The 8,242-nt window shown below is 48.7% G+C and overlaps 1 pseudogene; it reads left to right on the top strand.

Moving 5' to 3' along the window:
* The first annotated feature begins 2,835 nt into the window (after positions 1-2,835).
* LOC119105600 (eEF1A lysine and N-terminal methyltransferase-like) lies at positions 2,836-7,555 on the top strand (annotated as a pseudogene).
* Positions 7,556-8,242: the final 687 nt, after the last annotated feature.

Raw genomic sequence — 8,242 nt, forward strand, 5'->3', positions numbered from 1 at the left:
GCTATCCCAGGCAGGCACGACATAACATTTAGTTCAGGTGAACTACCATTCATAAGTCAGCTTGCATACACGCACCTATCACACGTCCCGTACGGTCCGCCGCGGGACGGCGGTCAGCACCAGCCGCGGTAGGCCGCATTCACCCGCGCGGCCGAGGCCGCGCCGCGACACGGCAGGAACGGCATGCTGGGTCACCGGTCCGGCTGGGCGTGCCACAACGCTTTCCAGCACCAAAAAATTCACCATAGAAAGAACTAGTGCCCTTCAGTGGGTCCTGACCTTTCAAGGTCGTCCCTCAAGGTAAAACTCAGGCTCAAAGGATAAAGAACTCCATATAACCAAAAAATACCTGTCGATTTTTATCTCGCAAACATTAGAATATTCTCTGCAAAATGAGCAAGCGTCCGTCAAAAACTTTTGACCTCACAAGGTCATCATTCAGGGTCAAATTCAGGCTCACAGAACGAAAAACTCCATGTCACCGAAAGATTGCCTACCGATTTTAGACTTCTCGGCACCGAAATATTCATCACAGAAAGAGCAAGCATCCGTAAAAAATAGTGACCTATTAAAATCACCGCTCAAGGTCAAACAGGGGGTCGAGGGACAAGAATTCTATATTACAAGCTCTGGCGCTCATAAACATTTTGAAGTTTGCAAATTTAAAGCCGACCGGGTATTTTTTGGTGGTGTGTAGTTCCTCGTCTTCTGAGCCTAGGCTTGACCTTGATAGATGGCCTTGAGAGGTCAGAACTTTTAACGAACTCAAGTACTTTCTGTGGTGAATGTTCTGCTACTGGTAAGCTTCAAATCTGCCGGTAATGTTTTTGTGATATGGAGTTCCTCGTTCTTTGAGACCACGTTTGACCCTGAAGGATGACCTTGAAAGGTAAGAAATTTTTGACGGACGCTTGTTTATTTCATGGTGAATATTCTGATGCTTGCAAGTTTAAAATCGGCCAGCAATTTTTTAGTGATATTGAGTTTACTGTCCTTTGAACTTCCATTTGACATTGATGGATGACCTTGATAGGTCAGAACTTTTTTGACGGACGCTAGTTCTTTCTGTGGATAATATTTTGATGCTTTCAAGTATAAAATCGGCCGGAAATTTTTGGAGCATGTAGAAATCCCCGTCCTTTGAGCCCGCGCGTAACCTTGAAGGTTGACCTTGAAAGGTCGGTTTTTTAACAGACGCTAGTTGTTTCTGTTTGGAATATTCTGATGTTTGCAAGTCTAAATTCAGCCGGTAATTTTTGTTGATATCGGTCCTTCATTCATTGTGCCTTTATGTTCTTTCTAATACTTTCTGTGGTGAATGTTTGGTGAGTGGTGTGAGGCCATTTAACCTTGAAGGATGACTTTGTGAGGACAGGACTTCTTGATGGTCACTAGTTCTTTCCTTGGTGAATATTTGGTGAGAAGTGAGAGGCCACTTGACGTTGAAGGATGACCTTGAAAGGTCAGAACTTTTTGACGGATTCTAGGTCTTTCTGTGGCAAATATTTTGGTGCTGGCAAATTTAAAATCGGCCGGCTATCTTATGGTGATATTGAATTCCCCCTCCTTTGAGACCGCATTCAACCTTGAAGGGCGACCTTGAGAGATCAGTGTTTTTTGATAGATGGGAGTTGCTTCTGTACTGAATATTCTGATGTTTGCAAGTTTAAAATCGGCTGGCTTATTTGATTACATGGAGTTCTCCGTCATTTCAGCCCGAATTGGATCCTGAAGAGACCGTAGGGGTTCAAGACTTTTGACGGATCCTAACGATTTCTGTGTTGAATGTTCTGGTGCTGGCGAGCGTAAAATCGGCCGATAACTCTTTGATGATATGGAATTCCCCATTCTTTGAGCCCGCGTTTGACCCTGAAGAGTGACCTTGAGAGGTCGGCACATTTTGACGGACGGTAGTTTTTCTGTGGTGAATATTTTGATGTTTGCAAGCCTTTGGATGTTGGCAAGTTAAAATCTGCCGATAATTTTTAGGTGATATGTAGAGTTCCCCGTCCTTTGAGCACGTGTTTGACCTTGAAGGATGACTGAGAGGACGAGTCTTTTGGACCGAACCTTGCGCTGTTGAATATTTTGATATTTTCAGGCTTAGAATCGGCCGGTATATGTTTGGTGTTATGGTTTTTTTTACGAGCCGATTTCCCGTCATTTGGGCCAGCTTTTGACCTAGAAGATCACATGCTTTTACAAAGTAAACGTGTGTTTTGATATACTCGTGCCATAATTGACCTTGCGACCTTTCTCAAAAATATCGGAACTAGTCGCTAAATCAATCGCTGAATATATCGCGAACTTCACGGACATACCGCGATGGGCTCCTGTGGCTCTTTGTTCGCCTGATGTCTTTATGTTCTATCGGCTGGGTAGAGAGTGGGAAAACAAGAATGGAAAAAAGGAGGCACACCTTTCCAACACATTTCCTGGCATTGACGATGCTGGACTCGAGCTCAGAAAACGTGCCGGGCCTCCGGCAGTATCGGAAGATTGTCCGAGTTCAACAAGGACAAAATATCGGCCGCAGTGGATGGGCTGGTGAAAACTGGTTTTAGGCAACGTATTGCTTTCATCTGACATTTCATACCCATTTGGCATCAGAAAATCGATCGATTGCGCGTGGGATGCCATACCGTTTATAGCGATGAAGGAACGTGAGTAAGGGATACAAAATCATTCCATTACTTTCTGAAAACCTCAGCGTTTTAGTATAACAAACAGAACCTACATGGTAGGCGTGGATGACGCGACCGTTTCAATTGTAAAGCATGCGGTTCTTCAACGTAGGACATGTGTTCAAGAAAACACGCACTGGCTTAAACGGCTTTGGCGCTGGATGCATTGTGGATGAATTGATACAATTGTGTTAGATACACAATGGATTTATTGCCAAAGTCTGCTCAGCAGTTCAATGAGAGGCAGTATTGGGAAACATTTTTTGCCAAGCGAGGATCTGATGCTTTTGAATGGTCAGAACTGATGTGACAATTGTTTTGGGGAGGGCTTTGAGTGCTCTGATCACTTAATGCTTCACTGCAGTATGTGAACAGAAACGGTGTCATTGTCTGCTTAAGTGTGAATCATAGGATAAGCTTAATTCAAGAGATCTCGAATGAGCCTGGTGTTAATAAGCTCTGTACTCCATGGGAATGGCAGATGTGCATTGTGGAGGCATATTGATCTATTTGTCTGTGCGTCTGAGCCATACAGGTGCTGCTTGTTGCTTGGAAAGTGAAGTCATCAGTGGCTTGTGCTTCAAAATTTTTCTGTAAATGTTTGGTGCTGGTGTCATCATAGGTGCCCTTGCTGAAAACAAGATGTTTGTTGATTTGATCATTCCAGGACAATGTATAGCCCACTTTGGATTTGTCTAATGCATGATATTAGGTTATGTTGTTGTGTTATCATGCTCTAGTCATGGAAGCACTCCTTAAGCCCACTGGTAATCACATTCTGCCTTGTACTTCAGCGACCTGTGTGACTGTCAGCCTCAATAAGTATTTTGTGGCATGTTACATGTTTGAGTTGAAATCAAAATTTGTATTTCACACACATGTAATGTGTCTGTTTCCAGTCATGGTGACTATGCTATTTGTTGTTACTTTTTTACAGGTATGGAGAGTACCCTCAACTAAGTGATGTCCTTGGAAAGTATGTGCGCACCAAGGATCACATTCTTGTGGCTGGCTGTGGCAACTCTACTCTCAGTGCAGACATGTGGAATGTGGGATACAAGTAAGGATTTAGTGATGTGCCGAACATATCCATTGTGCATGCTGAACTTGTTAAACTTATGCAACTGATGCAGTGTTTGTGGAGGAATTGATTCATGCTCAGGCTGGACTTTGTATCCATCCAAAGATCCCTGATCAATGATCCTGATCTGTGAAGTTTGAATAGCAGGCATGATGTAAGTGAAGCTGGTTTCTTCAAGGAAGACTCACATTTCAGGTGCAGCAAAAGTGTAACTACTTGCTATGCAAATATGTCTTCCATGTATACTACTGTGTTGTCTGTGAAGGCATGGCACATGGGCAACTGAATAGAGCAGAAGGCATGCAGCTTCAATCTGTTCTGTAAACTTACACATCATAATATCAATCTGCAACATCTCTGCCTTTAGATTGCCATTCTGGAAGCTATGCAGTTTTTTTGTGCACATTTCATGTTACATGATTGTAAAAGAGTTAGACTGATGGCACATTATTTTGGTCACTCATAAAAAAGTGCGTGCAGAGGAGCAGTTAAGTCATTGCTGCTTTGAGGTTCCTGTACAGCAGCATGTAACAGCTAGGGCTAAAAGGGCAACAAAACAAACTTCAGGCACCATACATATGAACTAAAGTACACCTCCATCAGGTTGTTCTGTTTTTCATATGAACAGCTCATTTCAAAGCAGTGAGGTATTTGCTTTTGAATTATTGATAACAATGAATAATTGCTTGCTGGATTATCTTGTGATTGGTGTTTTTGTGAGTTCAATCATTTGCCATCCAATTTGGTGGTGTAACCATCTGACCAATGTGTGTAACCGATTTGTAATATTGAGGACATGCAATGTGGCTTGTATGTTTATTGGGTAAGTAGTGAGTTGGTACATACAGTGTCATATCTTTATCTAGATGTATTAAAGTGCTGGCAGTGCTTGTCAAGTAAGTAGCATACTCCCTGAATTGATGGCACGTTTGTCACATTTATCATGTATCTGTCAGTGCCTTGCACATTGTCAGGTCAATGGTGTGTTTGCCCAATCAATGTGGTGTCTGGCCAGTCGCTGGTGTCGTGGCATCAGCTGGCATTGACCGTCAGGTTGGTGCCCGTTTTCAGGTCGATGGTGTCGGTGGACATCAGCGAGGTCGTCATTCGTCAATGCTGCAAGAAATACGGCCCGCTCGGCATGACCTTCACCCGCATGGACTGAGTGAAGCTCGAGTTCCCGGACAAGAACTTCACGTGCGTGCTCGACAAGGGCACGCTGGACGCCGTCTTCAACCCAGGACGACGAGCCCACGGCGCGCATGGTGGCCACCATGTTCACGGTGCGTCTCGCGTTGCTTGTGATGGCTCCGCGTGCGGACGCGTGACGTTGTTGAACGTGCTGGACGTGGAAGCCTCCTCGCCGGTCGTATTGGTATGCTGTGCGGGTGCACTCCGGCAGCTAGCCACGTCCACATCTCAGGCGAGGGTTTGCTGGAGGCGCGTGACGTCGTTGAACGTGCTGGACGTGGAGAAGCCTCCTCGCTGGTCATATTGGTGGCTGTGCAGGTACACTCCAGCAGCTAGCCACGTCCACATCTCAGGGTTTGCTCAGGGGTTTGCGAGGGTTTGCCTGGAGGTGCGTGACGACGGACCGCGGGTGCCGTTTCAGGAGATCGGCCGGGTGCTAAAGGTTGGCGGGAGGTACGTCTGCGTGTCGCTGCTGCAGGGCCACATTCTCAAGAAGCTGCTGGAGTGGTTTCCCACAGCAGGGCTGGATGGTTCGCATTTGCAGGTCAGGCCACAGGCAGTGGCACAGGTCGTAAGCTCTCAGCGATTACTGGGGAGAAGTGAGCTAACTTTGTTTGATGCTCTGGTATTCCGTGATGGTGTTTCGGGGTTCGTCAGTGCTTCGCGGTTAGAAATGTCGATTGCTTGCCATCGTGGTTATGCTAAAATTAAGCATCTTGTTCGTGAACTTTCAGTGTACAGCCAAATCATGTTTATCACGATATGCTGGTGTTCTGGACTACGTCTTGAGATCATACCAGAGATCCACAGTATTCTGGGACGCCCGTCTGGATGGTTAAGATATGAAGTGCGTAATGAGTGGCTTAGCCCGATTTGAAAAGCTCGCCATCGGTCCTCTGGTCGGGATTTTGCTTGTGTTAATGTTGGTGATGAGAGTTGAAGGGACCACATTTGTAACACATGCCAGCAATCACCCCGACATCTCATCCTTTAGTATTTCATTTTGTGACCATGGGTTTTTTAATATGTTCGCCATGTAATGTGTGTATTTTTTCAGGTGTAAGGGTGCTGAGAACTCCGACTCCGGTGGGATACCTTTCCCTGTCTTTATTGTGGTGTGCACAAAGTTTGAACTCCTGCCGGACCGGAAGCCCATGAGCGTAAGTTCATCCTTTGCTTTGGATATTTTTGCGTGTTTGAGCTGTCATAAATCCGAAAAGTCGATGGCTTTCAGCAAAACAAAATTGCTTTTTTGCGGCTTTGGGCCGGCAGGTGTCAGTTTGTGGAGGAAATCTAGCTACTATTGCAACCGTATGCACAGTTTTGTTGCGGACAATTTTGTCCTTGCTTAAGATTATTTCGTTGGGAGCCGTGCTGAAGCCGATTATCTCAGCCAGTAAGTTTCCGTTCGTCAACGATCTGGTGTCCGTGTTCACGTCTCGTAGCGCTATCAGCATGTGATTACACAATGCCATGCCCGGCGTGAAAGCTCAAAGGCGAGACGGCCGCCTGGTCATTGACCCGGGGCCGGCGCCGCGCCGCCGGGCAGGTGCTGGAGGTTGAGCCTGCAGGACGAGCGGCCCGCGTCGGCTGCCCTCGGCCGACGCCGTGCGGCAGGCGGTCACCGGGCTGCAGCAGTTCGCCTTCACGCGCCACGGTCTGGCTGCTCCTGGCAGCGGTGAGGACGTGCGGCTGGAGCTGTGCGATGCCGATGCGACGAGGCCAGGTTCACGCTTTTCGTCGTCGACCGCTGGCGCAAGAAGACGAAGAAGGCGTTCGCCATCTTCATCGTGCCGCAGGGGCGGTGAGGACCCCAGCCGCCCATTATCGGAAACTCGAAGTGCTTGAAGCTAGAGAATGGTGTCCGGCGGCAGTGCGTCGCCGCCGCCCATTTCTGTTGTTGGGAAGACAATCTGACTGTTGCAGCCGTCTTTTGCGGGTGTAGGGAGACGGGGTTATCACGTGTCGGCCCGGCCATCGCATCCTGTTGCCCTGGAGATGAAGTAGCTGCGTGGCCCATGCTTCTGGTTGCCAAGACTGATTGGCCGTGCATTAGCGCCGGCAGCCGCCGTTTGCCAGGGAGACGGATGTGGCCCGTGCATTAGAGCCGTCAGCTGCCGTTGCCAGGGAGACGGATTGGCCGTGCATTGCCGCCGGCTGGCTGCCGTTGCCAGGGACACGGATTGGCCGTGCATTACGCGACGGCAGCTGCCGTACCAGGGGGCGGCGGCGGCGGACGACGGCCGTGCGTCACCGTCGCTTTCCGCCGTCGCCAGGGAGACGGAGTGGCTGTTCGGCACGCCGGCCGGCCGCCGATCAGCTGGCGGAGGACGGCCTTGGTCATGACCGGCTGGTGGTGGTTCACCTGCCTGACCGGCGCGGCGCTACGGCGCCCTGCAGGAGGGTGCAGGAGCAGCTGTCGGGCACCGTGCTCCAGCTGGCGGCCGGCGCACCTCCGGGACGATGTCCAGGGTCAGAGGCCGGCCGGCTCAGGGGGCCTGGTCGGCGTCGCGCAGGGTATGTGTGTGAGCATGCAGTGACGCGGTCACCACGGCTGCTGCCGCGGTTCTCCGCCCGTTGTGTCAGTTGTGACCCGTGAGTGAGTGACTGGTGCCATTCTGACGATCTGACGTGACAAGTAGCAGGCACCATTTCCAACTCTTTGTGATATGAAAAACGCATTTATCGTTGCTCTCTAACTGTCTGATCGAGCATGGACGAAACCGGCTTCGGCAGCTGTTTTGGTGAAATGCCAGTTTTCCGCCAAAGGTTTTTGGTTCCATTTCGGCTTTGAACTATTTTCCCCGACGAGCTTCGACTATCTCCCCGTGCGATTTGAAACGGCGTCGGCTTCAGCTCTGTGCTTTTTTCAACATCGGGCTCCGCCTTCGTCCTCAGCCTTCTAATTTGAGCACCGACCTCGGCCATATCTCATTTTGAGCTGATGGCTCTACACCGTAATGGTCATTTTCTCTTGTTTGCGACTTACTCGACAAAACAGTCCTGTTCGTCCTGTCAACCTACACGCCATGCACCCTTCGAGCTGCGGCGTATACATGGCCGAAGATCAATCAGCATCACCAATAGTTAAAAAAAAATTAACAAATTGTCAGACCAAGTAATGCCTGACAACGGTCGGAGAGCTGATTGTCTGAAACGATGCACAACCACACATTCGAAATCTTCTATTTGTTATGTCACAAACTGGTCTCAGCCGCCCGCGAAATCCTAATGGTGTATCATGTGATCCCATGCAGCGTATACCAGACCCGAAAATGGGTTGGTT

The sequence above is a fragment of the Pollicipes pollicipes genome, unplaced genomic scaffold, assembly GCF_011947565.3.
Source record: "Pollicipes pollicipes isolate AB1234 unplaced genomic scaffold, Ppol_2.1 Scaffold_6138;HRSCAF=7277_pilon_pilon_pilon, whole genome shotgun sequence".
NCBI lineage: Eukaryota > Metazoa > Arthropoda > Thecostraca > Pollicipedomorpha > Pollicipedidae > Pollicipes > Pollicipes pollicipes.